This window comes from Malus sylvestris, chromosome 3, assembly GCF_916048215.2.
Source record: "Malus sylvestris chromosome 3, drMalSylv7.2, whole genome shotgun sequence".
NCBI lineage: Eukaryota > Viridiplantae > Streptophyta > Magnoliopsida > Rosales > Rosaceae > Malus > Malus sylvestris.
In genome coordinates, this window is record NC_062262.1 from 35,965,317 (window position 1) to 35,985,173 (window position 19,857).

At 38.7% G+C, this 19,857-nt stretch overlaps 1 long non-coding RNA gene across 5 annotated transcripts; it reads left to right on the plus strand.

Annotated features, from left to right (window-relative positions):
* The first annotated feature begins 4,841 nt into the window (after positions 1 to 4,841).
* Positions 4,842 to 18,549, plus strand: LOC126614808 (uncharacterized). Of its 5 annotated transcripts, none has more exons than XR_007620528.1 (9): positions 4,842 to 5,380; positions 5,583 to 5,719; positions 5,953 to 6,022; positions 6,305 to 6,355; positions 6,878 to 6,957; positions 7,076 to 7,169; positions 8,122 to 8,341; positions 8,469 to 9,820; positions 18,363 to 18,549. It is a non-coding gene; the product is annotated as an uncharacterized LOC126614808 (long non-coding RNA). The 5 variants fall into 5 exon arrangements; XR_007620527.1 differs by lacking the exon at positions 18,363 to 18,549 and having other exon boundaries at positions 4,880 to 5,175; positions 5,282 to 5,380; positions 8,469 to 8,873; XR_007620530.1 differs by lacking the exon at positions 18,363 to 18,549 and having other exon boundaries at positions 4,875 to 5,380; positions 6,878 to 6,970; positions 8,469 to 8,873.
* The last annotated feature ends 1,308 nt before the right edge of the window (positions 18,550 to 19,857 follow it).

The following is a 19,857-nucleotide window of genomic DNA, read 5'->3' on the forward strand; positions in this document are numbered from 1 at the left end:
CCAGTTGATGGTTGACTTCCACGGGGGCAACAAGCTCGCGTGTCTGAGCTTGCCTAGCTTCGTGGAGTGTCTCGAAGAGCTTCTCATATTGCTCCTGGAGGACCTCATTCCTTATTGCTATCTTGTTGTTCTGAGCTTCCAACTCATCGACTTTAGCTTGAAGAAGAACTCGTTTTCCTTCCTTCTTTCGTTGTTTCGCACTATGTGCAAGGGGGGTGTCATTCTGTGTGCTGTGGCTTCCTTCGCTTCCCATGTTGGAGAGGGATGCCTGGTCAAAAGAAAGTGTACGAATGATAGAAACCAGCTTGACACAGCTGAAGAGAGTAGGAATAAGTGTCGTTTCCCACAGACGGCGCCAAATGTTGATGCACAAAATCAGCGAAGACTTTGGTACAACAGAAAGTGTCAGGTTTTGTGACTTTCGCTTGGTTGCTTGGTTGCTTCAGTCACTAGTGAGGATAAGTACGTAAATGAATAGAGACAGAGAAGCAAACACAGGATGTACGTGGTTCACCCAGATTGGCTACGTCCACGGAGTAGAGGAGTTCTTATTAGTAGTGAAGGGCTTACACAAGTACAAAGGATCAAGCTCTCAATTTAGTGAGTTCTTGTGAATGATTTAACACAAAATGGCATTAGGCAATATTGTGGGGGAATGACCCCTATTTATAGAAAAACTTGTAGCTTTGTCACATTGACATGTGTCATGTTGTGATTGGTTCTTGATGTCGACACGTGCTGCGCTCTGATTGGCTTTTAATCTTGACACGTGTCGAGTAGTGATTGGCCTCCTGGTCGGAGGGGAACTCTTCTGGGTCCTTGACAGTATAGCGTTGGCCGGTGCTCGGTAGTTTCGGGATTGGTCAAGTATGGTACAAACAACCTTCATTGGTAATAGTTAAAAATATCGTTCGTAAACTATTATTGCAATTATTGGAATGATATAAGGACTTAAAAAATTAAAATATGGAAATGTATGATGAATGTATCTATAACGGTGTTTAATTGTGAAAAAAAAATAAATTATGACAATTTTTTTTTTAATTTTCAAGTTGTTAAAAAACATGTAGAAGGTTGAAAAAAAGGTATTGGTAAAAAAAAAGAAGATAAACGGGTTAAAAATGATAAATGAGTAAACGGGTATTAAACGGTTACGGTTAAATGGGTATGCGGTTATGGATATGGTTAACTGTTTATAAACGGTTATGAGTATGTGTATAACCGTTTAGGCAATTACCCAACGTGTAAACGGTTATGCGGATATGAGCATAAACGGTTATGGATAAATTAACCGCGGTTACCCGCTCGCATAACCATTGCCCATCCCTAGAACTGCCAATACTTCAATTTCGTCTTTTGTTCAAGGTATATAATCTATTGAAACATTTAGTTTTTAATATATTAACCATTGTGCAATATCCATATTCTGTTAGTTTTCTTACTCCCTGCCTTCTTCTTCCTATTTTTTGGCTTTTCAACCATTTCTATTTGACTTTTATCCAACCCATAATCCTCACTTTCTAATCTTTTATTGCATATATTTGATTACCCAATGTATACTCAACCGGTTTAATCGTTAAATTGTTTACTGTTAACTCCAACATTTTTATTTCCATTCTGCAATCATTTGGTTTTTACTTTTGACTTCCAATCTGCATTCATTCTCATTAACTTTTTTTAACAACTTTGTCTTAGGCCTCGTTTGGCAGCTCGGACTGTACTGACTATTTTTGTCGGATAGGATAAATAGCCACCGGATAGTTGTTTGGACCCGATTTTACACCATCGGCCTAAGCGGTCGATGCCGTTGAGTAAGCAGGGTTCTCAACCGTTGGATAAAAAGTTAAGATATTATTGTTAAGAGATATTATTATTATTTTTAATTATAATAATTATCTCTTAACAAGTTATCTCGGTTTTTATGCAAAATAAATGGGATAAGACGACATGGATAAATGGGAGATGTGATCAAGTTGAATATTTTTTGTGTGATTGCACGGTTTCAGCACGTGGAGGCCATTAAACGTTTGGATCAGGATTTACTTGCGTAAAATATTGAGATAATGGTGGGGATTTTTAATCAGGTTGGGTAATTGCATGCAGTTGGGTTTGATCCACGCCAGAATGCATGAAGGATTCTAAATGGGATATGCTTTTGGACGGCGCCCGACGAATTATGCTTGCATGAAGATGAAGATGTTAAATTGGAGATGGATAGCCACGTGTGGTTGGATTTGGCGGAGCCATGCATGCATATCATTATTTCAAGTCAAGATGCTTACTAGCACTAATTGGTATATGCTAATATACTATTAATTAGCACGAGATGGTGTCGTGTTGGTAAGTGATAACAATCTTTTAGGAGATTGTTATGAATGAGGACTTTGATGTTGGCAGCGGCTTTACAACGCGAGCCGTCGAGATGAGGATGATACCTATAAATACAAGGCTACAAACAATGGAAGAGGCCCCCTGCAAATCAACACAAAAATTGCCCTGCGCAAACTCTCACAACTTGAGATCTTTTTCTTTTCCTTTTTCGCTGACACATCTTCCGTTGGCATCAACAACACTGTGGAAGCAACCGGTGATATCTTAAGTCGGCATAGATAGCTCTGTCACCGTAGAGTCGGTCGGTCTCGCAGTATCTTCCGTTGGCATCAACAGCACTGCGGCGAGAACGGTCGATTGCCTATCCAAGTCTCGGTCGAGAAGGGTTTTCGAATCCTTGTTGGTCGAGGTCATCTCATTAGCCTTCTCGGCGAGGTGAGGTGTTACAGTTATTACATTCGGCACATTGCAAGCCGAATTCGGTTCGTGAACTTTGTAAGAAATAGCAGCCTTGTCTTCAGGCTCGAGAACCTAAGAGGCCGAGACGCGTTCCTTTCTCGGCCGCAATCGCAAGACGCAGAAGTCAGTAGCGCGACCCAACGCAGCATCATCAAATTTACTCCTCGGCCGAGCCTCGGCCGACGAGTTGGCACGCCCCGCAATCACCGAAGGACGTAGTTAGCTTAGAATATATTCGGCCTGCGCGCCACGTAGGCTTTGTAATTTCTAGGGTCAACAATAGTACTGACTAAATTAGTCGGGCGTTTGGTGCAATATCGGACTAATGACCGTATTATTTATACTGTGTTTGGTTTTATACCGGATAGGCTAAATCAAACTTAAAATTAAATTAAACTTATAAAAATAAAAATAAAATCTGAAACCATCCCTTCTTCTTCCCCGTTCTCTCCGCCGCACCCCTCAAACGCCCTCCCTCTCTCTCCCTTCTTCTTCCCCGCCTACCTGCACATCTGGTGAGCAACCATGAGTCATCAGATCCACATCAACCCAAATCAAGATGCAACAAACGAAACAAACTAACGATTTGTTGACAAGGTTACCTCCTGCACTGCAGCATCGCAAGTGGAATGGACTGGCGGCGGTTTGACAGAGAGAAGGAGAGTAGTTTGTTGGCGTTTTGAGAAGAGAGGTTTCCCAGACACCATGCCGGCCAAGAGAGTGCATGCTTCTTTGCAAGACCCAGTTGCAGGGGAGGATGACGACGTCGACGGGGAGGACGACGACGGCGACGGGGAGGACGCCGATGGTGAGAGAAGGTGACGGGGGGGGGGGGAGGACGACGACGCCTAGAGAGAGAGAGAGAGAGAGAGGGCCGAGAGAAGGCGAGAGAGAGAGAGAGGGCCGACTAATAATCCCGGCCTTTTGGTTGGTTTTATTAGTCCGGTGTATACCGTGCTAAATAAGCACACTGATTAATTTAATCCGGCGCTTATTTAGTACGAGTGAACGCCAAACACCCGCGTTCGTATAATTAGTCCTATCCGATCCTCTATCCGATCTGCCAAACAGGGCCTTAAGCACTTTCTTGAAGGGCTCCCTTTGGAGACATTAAATGCTAATTTTTCTCAAGTGAATGCATAAGGAGCAGAGTTAATTACTACTGAAACATATAGAACCTTTAACTATACCATAAGTATCATATTGGACGGTAAATAACCATAAAAGTAGCTTCGTTCTGGTCTATAATCATATCCAACATATCTCCATCATTTTTTTCAACTTTAAAATTCAAATTTGGGATCAAAATTTGCTTTAGTCCTTTATGTTTCAGGCTCAACCAGTAACGGTTTAAATTTTGTATTCATCAATGCTATTAATTTTCTCAACATGTCATCATCAAATCCCCAATATGTCCTCCATCGCTTTCACTGAGTTACTATATGCAAACAAATTTACACCAATTTTTATTCATTGTGAACAGTATTTTCATCTCTCTATATCCAATCTTTCCTTCAAAATGTTTACAGACCGAATCTGTTTTGGTTTCCTACAGTGAAGTTGGGATTGATACGAAAGAGCTACGTGTGATCGCTGTTGTCAAGGTACGGAATTGATCAACCTCGACTTTTAATTGCTTTTCTACTTATTAATTTCCGTTATCCATGTGGATTCAAAGTTCTTTTCCTTTGCAATTCTTTTCTTCATTTTTCTTACACTTAATTTCCTATTCATTTTTCTTACACTTAATTTCCTATTCATCCTTAGCATTCGATATAAACCATGATCTCAAATTGTTTTTCAAACTTCATTTCTTTTTCTTTACCTTATATTAATATATTATACCACTGCCACAACTTTGACCATTCACAATAAAATTAAATTCAACGGTATTCATTCTTACTTAGTGAACATAACATTTTGCAAAAATGAAATACAGCAACACATCACCTCAGCAATGCGCCGGCACACTAACTAGTATATACTAAAAAGAATAAAACAACTGAAACACTGTTTATAAGCACAGTGTATTTCCGAAAATGCCCTCACTTTAATGGTGTAATTTCAATGTTGTCTTGACCGTCCACTTTGAATCTGGGTCGTCCATTTTTTTAGACACTCTGCTCGGTCCGTCTATTAAAGAAGGACTGAAAAAGCCGGGCCTTTTCATTTGCTTCCAGTACGTTCTTCTTTCCCAACCGCTCCCAAGTCCCAACACGTTGCCTCTACGCACCCCTCCTGCTGCTGCTCTCTTCCTTTTGCTTCCAATACGTTCTTCCAACCCAGCCCCGATTCTCTCTCGACAGTTTTCCAGGAAGCACAACGTGAATCCCGTCTCGGTTCTCCCGATTCGAAGAAAAATCTTCAACTAGCTTTGATTTCAGGGTAACTCTTCTCTCTCTAGAATTTTGTTTGGGATAATCCTTTTCTCTCTTTTCCGCTGAATCTCTATGGCCTCTGATTGAATCTTTTTTGTTAATCATCTTCCAAGTTGCCACCGCTACTCCCATGCACGTGTTGACCATCGCAGAAAGGGTGTCCCATCGATCTAAATAAGAGTGGGTTGATGGCAGTTTGCAGAGTGACAGAGGTGTGTCTGGGGTTTCTCTCCCCTTCCTCTTCTTCTTCTTCATCAAAACCCTAATATTTCCATCATCACCGCCTACACCATCGACCCACCGACCCACCGACCCACCGTCCCTCCACCGCCTCTGCACTCAAACCCACGTCCAAATGCACTCTCTTGCTTTGTTTTTGGAATTCGTTTTTAAATTTGATATTTTTTTTTGCAGCTGCTGGACAGAGGTCGCATGAAAAGTTCTCTTCTGGGAGTTTTGGAGGAGTTGGGGAGGAAGAACAAAGTCTTCAGCAGCTGAGATTCAAAGCTGCTTCGCTTTCTCTCTCAAGTGTTTTATCAAGGAAAAAGATGGTCAGCGAGTTCTTGATTTAATCATCAACTATAGTATTGTGGTCTGAATTCTTTCTTATTAAATTCAGCTGGTATTTTATCCATATTAAGATCTGTATGTGCATCATTCGTTTTTGAGGTCTCTAATCCCAGTCTTTTTTGTCAAATCCCTTCAGTAAATTATCATGTCAAATCACGTTTGTTGATCTTTTTTCAAAAGCATATTCACTGAGTACACTACTTGCATAATACAGGCTTATATAATACAAGCTTAGGAAGATATCAGTATTTATGTTTGGGAATGAGCTTCCTGCCAAAACAGAGGTAATTGTCTTATATCTTCTTCTATCTTCTTCTCTCTTTGTGTTTATATTTATTTTTCCTGAGTTGTGTTCGAATATGACAAACAAGAACTACAAAGGCAGCTAAGAATATGCATCACCAATTCACCATTATCTTTTGATTTTGAGTGCCTTTATTGAAGAGAGGGCAACTACACAGTTTTATATCTTCGATATACAAATATCAGCGCTGATTTCTTTTGTTTACCAAATACATGCATAATCTGTCGTTTGTTTTTTGATTTATGTCAAACTTATAATACAGGTACTGGGATGTAGTTTGGAACAAAGTTGGAGGTGACGATGTGGTGGAAAAGTAAGTCCTCTTACCTTCCTCTCTACCTAGCATACTACATAATCTTTCCAACTTTGACTAGAATTATATCCACAACTCATTTACTAGCTACATGGACTGAATATAGAGTAATGGTTTAGTAATGGTTTAATAATGGTTTTACAATGGTAAATGGTTGCAGAAGCAACATGGAATTCAATAGTTGATATTTTGGCTGTAATTACTTTTTGACACTAATGTATTAAAAAAATAGCATCCTATTATATATATGTTACTATGAGTTTAATTTCTTTCAAATTCTTCCATAAAGTGTGAGGCCTTTGAGATAGGTTTTTTTTCTTTTTCTTTTTTATGTAATTTATCCTTCTAGATGATTTAGTTTATTGGGATAATTTATTAGGATACCAGCATATAGATCACTTAGTTTATTGGAATTTGCTTTGTGGTTTTGCTTTAAGCAAATTAAGTACAATGAAGTGCAATTGTGGCTTCTTCTTGCTCCGTGTTTTGTTTATTGGGTACCTATTTGTGGTTTTCCTATAGGTCCCTAATGTGAAATGGAAAGATGTTGGTGGTGTTGATGATGTGAAGAAATCGATTCTGGATACTATTAAGAACTTCAAGTATGTGCTCTTTGTAAGCGGAAGATCCTATTCAATTCCTTATCTCACTGTTGGATTTGCCATTCAATTCCTTATCTTACTGTTGTATTTTCCATGGGGTTTGGGTGCGCAATTACAGGGAGAGAGAATGTGGGTGCAGTCATTTTCTCTTTCTATATCCTTCCTTTCCCAATTTGCGTCTCTGGTTGTTGGCATTCGTCTTCCTCCTCAAGGTAAGGACTTTTCAATCAATTTCTGAAGATTAATTTTGGTTTTATTGTTTTAGTTCGAACATTCACGGATCTATGAGCGATAGTTCCATTTTTGCCCCTGCTTCTTTTTTGTTATTTCAACTTTGCCCCTACTGCTTTGCTGTCAAATGAGTTCCAGTTTTGTGACGCGTGGGATCCTCGACGAGAAGCTACGCTTTTTCCAGTTACTTCCATTCACTGAATAATCATTTGTTAAATATGCTTTTGCGTTTGAAGATTGACATTCATGTTGCAAGAATTAAGTTGTGCTAGATTATTCTGTAGTCTAACTGCGAATGTGTTGATGAAGAGCTCGAACATGTAACTTTGCAGTTTACGATTGGATAATTATTGGTTTCGAAATTCAAATTAACATTCATACATTTGAAAATTAGTTTGGGAATGCATAGTCTAATGTTCTTTTTCATTTTACGTGTTCCAAGCTCCAACTGTGTTTAATTCGAGGCAATTTGGCTCATTTGTCTTGATTTGATTAAATTCTTGAGTAGATTGAATGTAGTTCATTCTGAATTTTCAATTCAACACTAAAACTGGTTTGCAAAGAAATTGTGTGGTGTTCATGTGCATTCTTCATTGTTTGCACTTTCAATTTAAGAGGATGCAATAAATTTTCAACGGTACCATATCCTTTCAGATAATTAAGGGAGGATGTCCATGATGTGTTATTAGAGTAGTTCAAGTGCAACAATTTTGTGACAGATATTAGTTTGAAACATTGATATTTTTGAGTTATTTGACTGCCTTCACATATCTCTTCCATTTTAAATACTTGATTGAGAGCTTAATCTTCTTTTGGTATTTGTTAGATTTTCTTTTGTTGGCTGTGTTTTGTAGCTCATCAGAAACGGTAAGCAAGTGAAAGCTATAACCAAAGGCTTATTTATTTTTTCCAAATGGTTTTCATTTGTTGTAGGTAAACGGGAGCTACTGTGCTGCTTATGCAGTAAGGTTCATCATCATCTCTAGATACGAGCAACATGTCAAAGTTGAAGTATCGTAAATGGCAAGGGTTTTGGCCTCAACTGGAAGTTGTAACGAGTGTAACTATACTGGGACATGTAATGAGAAGAAACGTTTAAGTAGCTGTGGGGAGCTAATAAACATGTTTACTTCTGGCCTATGCTTACTCTAAGGTAATTGACAAACTGGTTAATTACACACGAAGCTAAAAGCTTTTGGCCAACTAACCTTATCTTAATGCTTTAATACACTACTTTGTTTCCAATCCTGCTTAAAATTGACGAATGACTATTCTTGCAGAGTTGTATTGGACAGAACAGCTATCCTCAAGGAAACTGTAGCACCTGAGAATTTTGAAGGTGATCCGATCAAAGGCCATTTGCAGCTAATGATTCTCAGTTTCTCGAGTACACCTGCAAAGATCCTCTATCTTTATTTCTCATTGACATTTTTTTTCTTTGATTACATAGTTCACAAGGCTTTTTACCTGTTATTATGATTATTGTTAATAATTATTCTTAGAGAGAGACGAATACACCAACCAGTGCATTTTCAAGGAGTACTAGAACATCATTTTTGGAATTAGATAACAATACTTGCTATAATTTTGGTAAGGAATCAGTTGACAGTGTGTTCATGGATTTTGGATTAGGCATTCTCTGAAATTAGCCAAGGAGTGGAAATTTTGATTGGTTTGATTGGTAATTTAGTATGTTCTTTAAATTCTATAATTATGAGAGAAACAAAGATCATCGTATTATATATTTTATCAGCATTCAACATTTATGAATGTGAGCTATCTTTGTATCTTTATCAATTTATTTTTTTATGGTTTTCAGTTTCCTAAATGAAGTATGACATGCATGAAATTTGACAATTTATCTTCCTTTGCATTCTTGCATTTGAACTGCAAGTTAGTTTATGCTAAATGCTGTTCAATAATTTAGAGAAAAGGTTTCAATTGATTGTCATACAATGCAACTGTAAATTTGATGATTTAGAATTAGCTTATCCATCTTCCATATGATTTCTAATTCCGTTGCAATGCGTGGGCAGCAATTTCTAGTTGTTTACTAATTCATTGGAATCAGAATTAAAATTAGCTTGATTATTAAATTGTTCTTATATAAATAAATTATTTTTATGCTAATTAATCAAACTGTTGCAGTCCTATTAGATTAGGAATGTGATTGTGTAAATCATAGTATATCTTGAAATATCTCTTATATTCCTATTAGGAGTAGATTACTTATTAAATGTTGTAATCCTAAAGGGTAAGGAATTAACCTTCCCAACCACTACCACTATAAATAAAGGCACAATGAGGTGGAATAGAACACACCCACAATTACACATCTCTCTTTCTCTCTACTATTGCCGCACCTTCCCTCTCTCTCTGGCCTCTATAATTGTTCAGTAAATTATGCATACAACACGTTATCAGCACGTTCTTGACGTTGCACTAAAGAGAGTATTCTTTAATCATTCTTTTTATGATTATTTTATTACTTTATTAAATTGATCTACATGCTATTGATCCAATTTAATTTTTCTTTGTTGAACGTGATACAATGCATTGGATATGCAATTCCGGCTTTTTGAGAATGATCTTTTACAAATTCAAAGGCCTTTGTTGTTTTTTTGCCAATCAGGTACGTTTAAAATAAAGTAAGATATTTGAAACGACCTTAAAGCATGAAAACATTCCTCATGATGCATGAACCCCTTATGTTTATATTTTCCTTATGATATATATTGTATATGTTTATATATTTGTCAATATATATATTTGTTTCATGCATTATGCAATTTTTTTTGCTATGTGGAATTTGTGAGTCAAAACATTGAAATAAATTATAAGCAAATAGGGTTTTCCAAACCCTAGATGTCGAAAAAGAAAAAAGAAAAAAAACTCAGGGTTTTGTTTTTGCGGCTTTGAGCCACGCTGAGCCACGTCACTAAGCCTGAAGCTTGGGTCTGCGACATGGCAGCCTTTTGGGTTGTGCTACAATTGGGTCCATGGGCTTCACGCCCCAGTTTGTTCTAAAAGCATGTATCTCGGCCTGCTTCTTAAATGCCAGCAATAGTTGGGCTTACATTGCGTCAACCAAGAAGCCAGCGCATACTGGGCCTCTTTTCGCGCTAATGCCCAATACCAACCAGCCTTGTACTGCTGGGCTCTGTCACCTTTCCCTGGCCCGCTGACTTGCAACCAATTTAGGCTAATGTGCAACCGTGTAATGCAACCCAAGGCCTACAACTTGCTGCAGGGCCGTGCCTCACGCTACCAGCCCACCCGTGTTGGACTGTGTCCTTTCAAGTTTTTTTTTTTTTCGACCCAATGACATTTTGGTATCCCCCTCTTCTTAACCATACCCAAATATTTTTGGACGTTTTTGGTTAAAGCCACACTAGGTTATATTTTCTTAATTATTTGGCCCAAAGCCATCAAAAGTGAATATGATCCGAAGTCATTATTTTGGTTCTACGATCGACCATGTTTGGTCCCGATTTATTGAATTAATTAAAAGTGACATGCAATCCATTAATCTGATAATGAATCCAAAATTATTGACTTGAAGATCACTTTTGGACATTAACGATTCAATAATTTATTTTTATATTATGAACCGTTAACTTACTTTTGTAGTCCTGAAGCACTCACACTTGAGTTCCCGAAGAATCTCAGATCCACTACACTTAGTTGTATATTGCATTATGTGTTCTTGCAGGAACCTCTATCTTTTATGAACTAAACGTTCATAAACTAAATTGAACCCGTAGTTTCAAATTTAATGCATTTGAAACCCGAAGATTTCATAAAACAATACACCCAGGAAAACCCGATGTTTTTCATGAAAACCATGTTCTAACTTTGATGCTTATGGATGGTTCATTCCCATAGCCTTGATCACACTCTTGTTCCCTCAAATTCTGTGGATTGTCGAACCGTCACAAGTTTAATTTTCCATGATTTGGATGTTTTTAATAAAAACCACTTTATGTGGGGTACAAGACGTGAATCTCCACTTGACTATTAAAGAAGCTGAGAAATCATTGACGCCAACAAATGGCATGGAAAAGCTGAATAAGCCTCCGCCATGATCTTCATTTGAAGACTTATGCCCAAAGCATTACAAATGGAAATACCTCCCGAACGAGGATTCCATGGCTCTTTGGCTCGCTTCTATGGACCGCTTAATCATGAAAAACATTGCCTGAAGCACACTGTGATTATGTCTATGCATGAGTACAATTCTGAAGTTTATAAATCCGATCAAATTTTGATTGGAGAATATTTTTCTCGTCCTTTCTTGTTTCTAACTCGCCCTTGAAGCAGTAGTGTAGATAGCGGAAGTTTACCAAATTCTCTGATCTGATTACTACCACAAACGTGAGAAAACAGTATGGACTCAGTTCGACTGGAGTCTACCAAATAGCTCGACCTAGTTCGGTCAAAGCCTACCGAATGGTGATGCACTGCTTTGGCAGGGATACACCGAATGACATATTCTCTCACAATCCAATTTCGAGTTTGTTTTTACAACATATGGTAGAATCAAGGCCTACCAAGGTGTGTTATCATGCCAGAAGCATGATCCTTGGTACCTAAGACCTAAAACTTCAAGAATAAGGGAAAATATTCCCGAACCTTAACCCTGTAGATCCTATTTCTATCTCGATGGAATAGACCATTGGTTATGCACCTGTTCGTGCCTCTACCAACATTGTTAAGGAGTACCATTCTAGTAGTCAATATGTGAGACTAATTTTGCTTCACCAAACATCGTTGGAAAATCAGAATTTTGTCATGGATGACCTTGTTGGCCAAATCCCCTTAGTAAACCATTTACTTTGTGAACATTTTTCAATGTTCTTGGATTCACATTTGGTGTATGTTTTACTTATGGATAATCTTATTAATATTGTCCTCGAATATGAGTTAATTGAGTCATGTTTCTTAATACATGTGACCTATTCAATTAAACACGTGATTAGGTAGGAATGTGGGAAAGTTAGTTGTCTGGAAGAATGCGTACTACGCACATAACTTTACACCTAAATCACATCTCTAACAATGACTTCAGGTTTATCCAACCTGATTAAGAGCATTGGCACGCTCCTTGTTGGATGAATGGTACTGAATTACCATTTAAGTGACCTTAAATTCTCCCTGACGTTGAGTTTTTAAGGATATTCGAGATGACAATGATCATAAATGAACCATTGAAGAAAATAGAGTGGAATATCTTTGCACCACCTCTAAAAATGAGCCTGAAGCTTTGATTTAAAGCCAATGGGTTGTCTCCTAACTGGTAACACACCACATGTGGCCGGCTTGGAGCTGGGTGATTCAATGTTCTTGGATTCACATTTGGTGTATGTTTTACTTATGGATAATCTTATTAATATTGTCCTCGAATATGAGTTAATTGAGTCATGTTTCTTAATACATGTGACCTATTCAATTAAACACGTGATTAGGTAGGAATGTGGGAAAGTTAGTTGTCTGGATGAATGCGTACTACGCACATAACTTTACACCTAAATCACATCTCTAACAACGACTTCAGGTTTATCCAACCTGATTAAGAGCATTGGCACGCTCCTTGTTGGATGAATGGTACTGAATTACCATTTAAGTGACCTTAAATTCTCCCTGACGTTGAGTTTTTAAGGATATTCGAGATGACAATGATCATAAATGAACCATTGAAGAAAATAGAGTGGAATATCTTTGCACCACCTCTAAAAATGAGCCTGAAGCTTTGATTTGAGGCCAATGGGTTGTCTCCCAACTGGTAACACACCACATGTGGTCGGCCTAGAGCTGGGTGATTGAGCAGTTTACTTGTTTTGGCACGACCTTTTGGGACACTTAGGTCGAACAATAATGCTACGACTCATCTCCTTATACGAAGTAAGGATCTTGTGCCTACAAGCACACTTTGCCAAAACCCACTCATTTTGGAAAATTTGATTTCTAAATCATCCCTAGCAAAGATACAAAACGACTCTCTTTTCACAGTAGATTCAAAGGAATATATGTGGACTAATCCAACTATAATGCGGACCATATAAATACTTATGGTTTTGATTGATGAATTGACAAATTGGTGACATGTTTGTCCACAAACATTACTGCTAAACCTCATGGCCGATTAAGGGTTCACCACCCTACTTATCCCTTAAGGTCCGGGAGACTTGATAATGTCGGAGAGTTTATATCGATGATTTTTGATAAAGTATTGCATGTATTTTGGGTTTATAATTGAACATTAATTCCCATGTTCACCCCAAAGAGCCTCGTTTAGTGATCATAAAGCGCAATTTAAATGATCGCTTGAATTTTAGTAAACGTACCAAGTTTTCAGTTTATGCCCAAGGCTATGCAATCCTTGTACGTAGTTATGTTGGTCCGCCTTGAGACCCATTGCCACCCAACCTATATGACGTTACAGTTGGTTATTGGGTACGAACTTAACGATTGCATTTGGGTGTGCATTCCATGTGCCAAGTTGTGCCGCCGCAACGTACCACCATGGGTTCTCAACGAATGATGTGTCTCTTTTTGTTGATAATGATTCTCCTTCACACTAGCTCTTTTAGAGCCCGTGCACGCAATCTCTTTACCGCTCATTTGCAGGTTGTCACTTTAATGAGACAGTCTTCCCGCCGTTAGGGGGAGATAAGAACGTTAACGTTCCTGGAGAACGGCGCGAATTTGCATGGACGTTGCCTACTATGTCTCTTCTCGATCTCCATACCGCACAAGTGTGATAAGCAAGTGCAATAAATTCTAGATTTCAGAATGTTGCTCCAAACGTATTCCTTTGATCTAGCTAAGGTGACGAGATCATATACCAGTTGCAAACATGTCTGCAAGGATAAATGTACTTAACAGACATCAAGTCAACATCCCTGGAGGGTGTGCTGCCCTTGTTGGACGGTTTGGACACCCCTGTTGGACGGTCTGGTACACTGGCGGATAATCAATCAATATGTCCTGGCCTGGAGCACGACAGGTCATTCGGTTCGTAGGATTCACTTCCCTAAAAGAGGAAGACACGACACAAAAATGAATCTAAACTCGATCGCTGTCTCAAATCATTTTCATCTCAGGAGATTAATTCGGATTTCTCCTGAGATTTAAAGTTCTTGGTCCAGTATACTAGTTTGGATGAGCTAAATGAAATTTAAATGAGATTATCATTCATGATGTTTTCACTTATATGGTAGCTACCGACATAAATGAAAAGCGACGATATCGAACAGTGTTCCGTTGATTAAGTGACAACGTAAAATTGATTGGACAACTAAAGTTACAATCCAGGTCAAATTCCTTACCAAAATGTGTATTGGACCTGTCGTTCCTACATTGCCCAAGGTAACTCTGTTGTGTTCCAAGTGGGAAAGGAAACGTTATGAGATGAATGAAATAGTGCGATATGATGCATGTCTTACGGCGCAAGGTTTCTCTTAAATGTCATGTGATTGATAGCAGCATTATGAAATGTGGTTAGTGTTTTCTCCATGAGGATATAGATACGGAGATTTACATGTAAGTTCCCAAAGAATTACATGGACTAGTTCAAATAGTTCCAAAACCACGAAACACCCTCTTAACTTGTTTTGAGGCGTTCACTTATGGATTGAAAAATCCGACGGATGTGGTATACTCGTCTACATGATTATTTAATTAGTCATGGATATGAATTATGCCCTTGCATGTTAAACTATGAAGTTTTATTCCAAATTGCTAAAGTTACAGTTTATGTCGTTAACATGAATCTCACTAAGACTATGGAAGAGCTTGAGAAAATTGCCTCGCATCTGAAGATGGAATTTGAGATGAAGGATCTTAGGAAAACTCGCTTATGCCTTGACCTGAAGTTCAAGCGTTGTTCTGACGGTATTTTGATCCACCAGTCGAACTACACCCCTAAAGTGTTACCTTTGAGTATACCTATGATCGTCCATACGTTATATGCAAATGAGACCCTTGAAGAGGTTATGGAATCCGAAATTCCATATCTAAAGTTCAACTTTGCGCTTCGTTGTACTTAGCTCATTGTATTTAGACAGAACATCTCTTTTGCTGTTGATCTTGGTAAAGATGCAGCACCGCGCCTACACGCAGCCACTGAATTGGTATTAAAAACGTACCCTGAAGGTACTAAGAGGGCAAATTTCAACACATCTCTAGCGGATCCAACGCCTTGATCCTCAGAATGATACTTGCCTTGTTTGTTATGCTGACATAGGTTACTTATCAAACTCGCACAAGGCAAAATCCCCAAATGGTTATGTCTTTACCATTAAGGATATCGCAATATCTTGGAGGTCCACAATATGACCTTAGTTGCGAAATCTTTGAATCGTTTCAAGACCCACCTCAATTCACTACGCCATAAGTGAGACATAGTTAGGAGTTCTTGTTGAGCATATTAAGAAGTACTTACTGTTTTTTCATCCATCGTTAAGTCCCAACGACGATCCAAGAAGATTATGCTGCATGTATCAACCCGACCAAGCCATGATACATTAACGAAGTCAACGCCAAGAAATATTGCGTCCACATCTACATAAGCAAAGCATCATGAGATTGAAGTTATGCAAGCCGATCCCAGACAACCTTGCCAACCTCTACACGACGTCATTGCCGAAGTCAACATTCCAGAAGCTTGTCCGAGGAATTGATATGCCTAACTATTCATATGCAATGCTTATAGTTCTCATTTGGAAGTTATATCAAACTTAGGGGGAGTATCCAGAAGTATACTCATTTGATCTTAATGTACTTTTTTTCCCTATGATTAGGAACATTTTTCCCACTGGTTTTTGCTACCTAACTAGGTTTTAACGAGGCACCCATCCTGGGCTGATCATACCATTGTGAGCTCTTCTACTTGCGTCTAAAAGACGTATAGTTTTGACTTAATGCAACTTCTCACATTTCTTCTTGGTCTATGAGTTTTTCTCCCACCTTGGGTTTTACCACAACGAGGTTTTATGAGTTTTACTTTTTTATGCATTCTTCCGTTGATTTGAGACTCGCATTTTCATCTTCTTTCTTGATGAATAGGCTAGTATCTGAAGAAGATTGAGATAGACCCAAGGAAAGAATAGTTCTATAAAAGGCTTCATACCAAGCTCTAGGAGCTTGTTTAAGACCATAGAGAGATTTCTTGAGCTTGCAAAATGGGTAGGCAAAAGCATCAACAAAACTAGGAGGTTACACCATATAAACATCACCTTTTAAAGGACCATGAAGAAATGCATTGCTAACATCTTTAACAACCCGTCCCGAATGATTCTACGGTTTTTAGAACAGATGGGTATTTTGTTATTTTTAGTGGAAATGGGTTATATATTTTGGGAAGTTGATTTTGGGCCTTAAATTGTGAGCCATGTGGGGCCCTTTTCCCTTTTGTTCCATCGACCTCTCTCATCTCTTTCTCTCCCTCATCCCGTGTACACTCACCTCTCTCTTCTCTCACAATTCTCTCTCTCCCAACTCACTTTCACTTATCTCTCTTTTCTTTGGGCAAGCACCGAGATGGTGCCATGGGAAGACCACCACAACATCGACGAGGTCCCAACTCACCACCACTTGGACCTTATCACCAAGAACCCAAGACAAGGAACCTGGGAACTCGATGTGGCAAATGCCATTGTTCACAAACTCCAGTGAGTTCTCCCTCACCTCCGATGTAGGTGAGCTTTGAAAACCATTTAAACCATTCCATTTGGTTCCCATGTTTCATTTCTGATCGTATGTGTGTTTTGGACGTGAAAACTACGAAGAAACACCTCGGGAAGGCTTTCCTCATATTCCGGCGAGAACCCAGCCTTTCCATGCCATTTTCCGACCAACTCCAGTCACCACACGCCTTGAAATTGGTACGAATCTCTTCCTTGTCCTTTAGGCTTTATTTTGGTTTTTTGTTTGACCTATTTTGGTTGAGTTTTAGGCTTGAACGGAGCTAGGATAACTCCGTTGTCCTTCATGGAAACCTGGCCGACTCGGCCTGAAACCGAGTCAAACCTAACCCGGGAGCACTAGTTCGACCCAAAGAATTAGGCCATAGAAGCCAGCCCAATTAACCCAACCCAATCCTAAGCTACCCAAACCCTTTTCGAAGCCCAAGCCCAAAACCAGTTAACCTAAACCTCAAACCCATTGGACCTAAGCCCTTAGGCCATACGAACTTAGGCCTTCGGCCCGATAGCCTTAAACCCAAAACCCTTCAGGCTCGGCCCAACCCAGTTGACCCGGCCTTTGACACAGCCCAGTTGACCCGAATGGAATATTTCGAAGAATATTCTAGGAATATCCTACAATATTCTCGTGTTGACTTTTTCGAAATTTACCTGATACCCTTCTTAGGGTAATTCGATGTCCTGAATCCGTTTCCGACTTCCATTTTTCCAAATTCAATCGTTTTATTAATGGGGCCATGTATGTGCTTAGGTGCATTTATTGTGGCGTTTCCGTATTCGTTAGTTTGCGTGGCTCTTCGACGACGAAGTATCTGTGAGTGGACTCCTTCTAAAATGCATGTTTTAATAGTAGAAATGCATACATGGAAATCATGATTTAATGGTTACATTTTATGAAACGTTTTATGAGTAAATTAGATTTATACTTTATGATTATCATGATTTACTGAGAATATTTTGGAATATCATACTTTATCGAATTTACACTTTTTGTAGTATATGTGATGAATGACTATGTTGGAAAGATTATATTCACTTACACTCTTTTTAGATATATGCACACTCTTTTTAGATATACGTACTTATGTTGGAAAGATTATATTCAATGTTTTTGTGCTTATCTAGTGGTCATTGTTCTGCCTACGGGCGATGATATTTATATTGGCATCGGTCGGGGTGATGTAGTGGCCTATAGGTCGGAAGATATTCATATATTTGGCCTACGGGTCAGGTGATGTAGTGGCTTCAGTCAATTATGATACCACTATTTAGCACATTATATATGATATATGTTTTATGAAAGGTCTTATGGCATGTTAGGGTTTTCGGGAAAAACCTATTACATATTATACTACTGAGTTTCCATAAAACTTTGGGGGTCAGTATGTTGTTGAATAACTGTTTCAGTATTTTATATCTATGTATATATATCAACTTGGTCCACTTATGTTTTGTTTTGCGCCCCTTCAGGACTTAGAATCGAGGCGTACAATCTCGGAGTCAAGGCACTCTTGCATCGGCATCTTCGAGTCTTCTCGGTGTAGGATCCACTCATTTGTTCATTCAATTTTATATTATTTCCTTTCTAATGTCTTGAATTAGTTGTATGCTCTGAACACGTTCCTCAATTGCATATTCATTCTATTTAAATTTATAATATTTCGTTTATATTTATCATTTCTCATGCATCCTAATATGGCTTCGTCATATTCGGGTGTTGGCTAGCACGTGCCTACCCTGATGTTCGGTGGATATCAGGGTCGGGCTTGTCAACATCTAGTTGATGTACAAACCAATCATAATGAACTGCAATGGAGAGAAGAATCCTTATGGGTGGTGGTTTAGCCACATGAATTAAGGTTTCTGTAAAATCCAAGCTTTCTTGTTAATGGAAGCCTTTAGCAACTAGACGTGCTTTATACCTTTCTATAGACCTATCAGCCTTGTGTTTCCCTTTGAAGACCTATTTACAACCTACAAGATTGTAAAAGGGATGATGAGGTACCAAATCCGATGTGTTAGTGGATTGAAGGGCCTGAAACTTAGCTTGCATTGCTATCATCCAAGGAGCATGTTTAGAAGCTTGGAGGTAAGTAATTGGTGCTGATGGTATCTTGGTGAGAGGATCAACTGAAGAAAGAAGATGATGCTTCGTGGCTGTGAAGACTTTGGGTTTATGAATACCAGATTTAGCTTTAGTGATCATGGGATGAGTGTTGTCAGGTGCCTCAACAATTGAATTAGTGACATGTAATGATGGTGCAGATGGGGAAGTAGTAGATGAAGTTTCAGACATTGATAGGGTATAAGAGATAATAGCACTAGTAGATTCATGAGCTTGAGAGACTGTAAGTGGAGAAGTAGATGGCACAAGTATAGTCACTGAAATAGAAAAAGCTACAGGAGTGAAGTTGGACATTGCAGGAGGTGTAGAAACTGAGAACCTGTGATGAAGATAAGGAAAGACACTCTCATCAAACACAATATGCCGTGAGATATAAAGCTTCTCTGTGATAGAATCATAACATCTATAACCACTGTGATTTAAGCAATATCCTAGAAAAATGCACAACTTACTCTTTGGTTCTAACTTGTGACTGGAGTAAGGCTTAAGCCATGGATAACAGGCACAACCAAAAGGCTTCAATGTGTGATACGTTGGGGAAGCTTGAAATAATATTTCCCATGGACTCAAGGATGAAGTATGTGAAGGCAACCTGTTAATAAGATAAACTGCTGTTTAAAAAGCTTCAACTCAAAATTTGGGAGGTAAACCACTATGAGAAAGTAAAGTCCGACCCATTTCAACAACATGACGCTATTTCCTCTCAGCACACTCATTTTGTTCAGGTGTGTGAGGACAACTCAACTGATGTGTAATGAGTTGATCATTGAAGAAACTCTGGAGTGCTTTGTTTAAAAACTCACCCCTTGAATCTGATCTCAGACATTGAACTTTGTATGC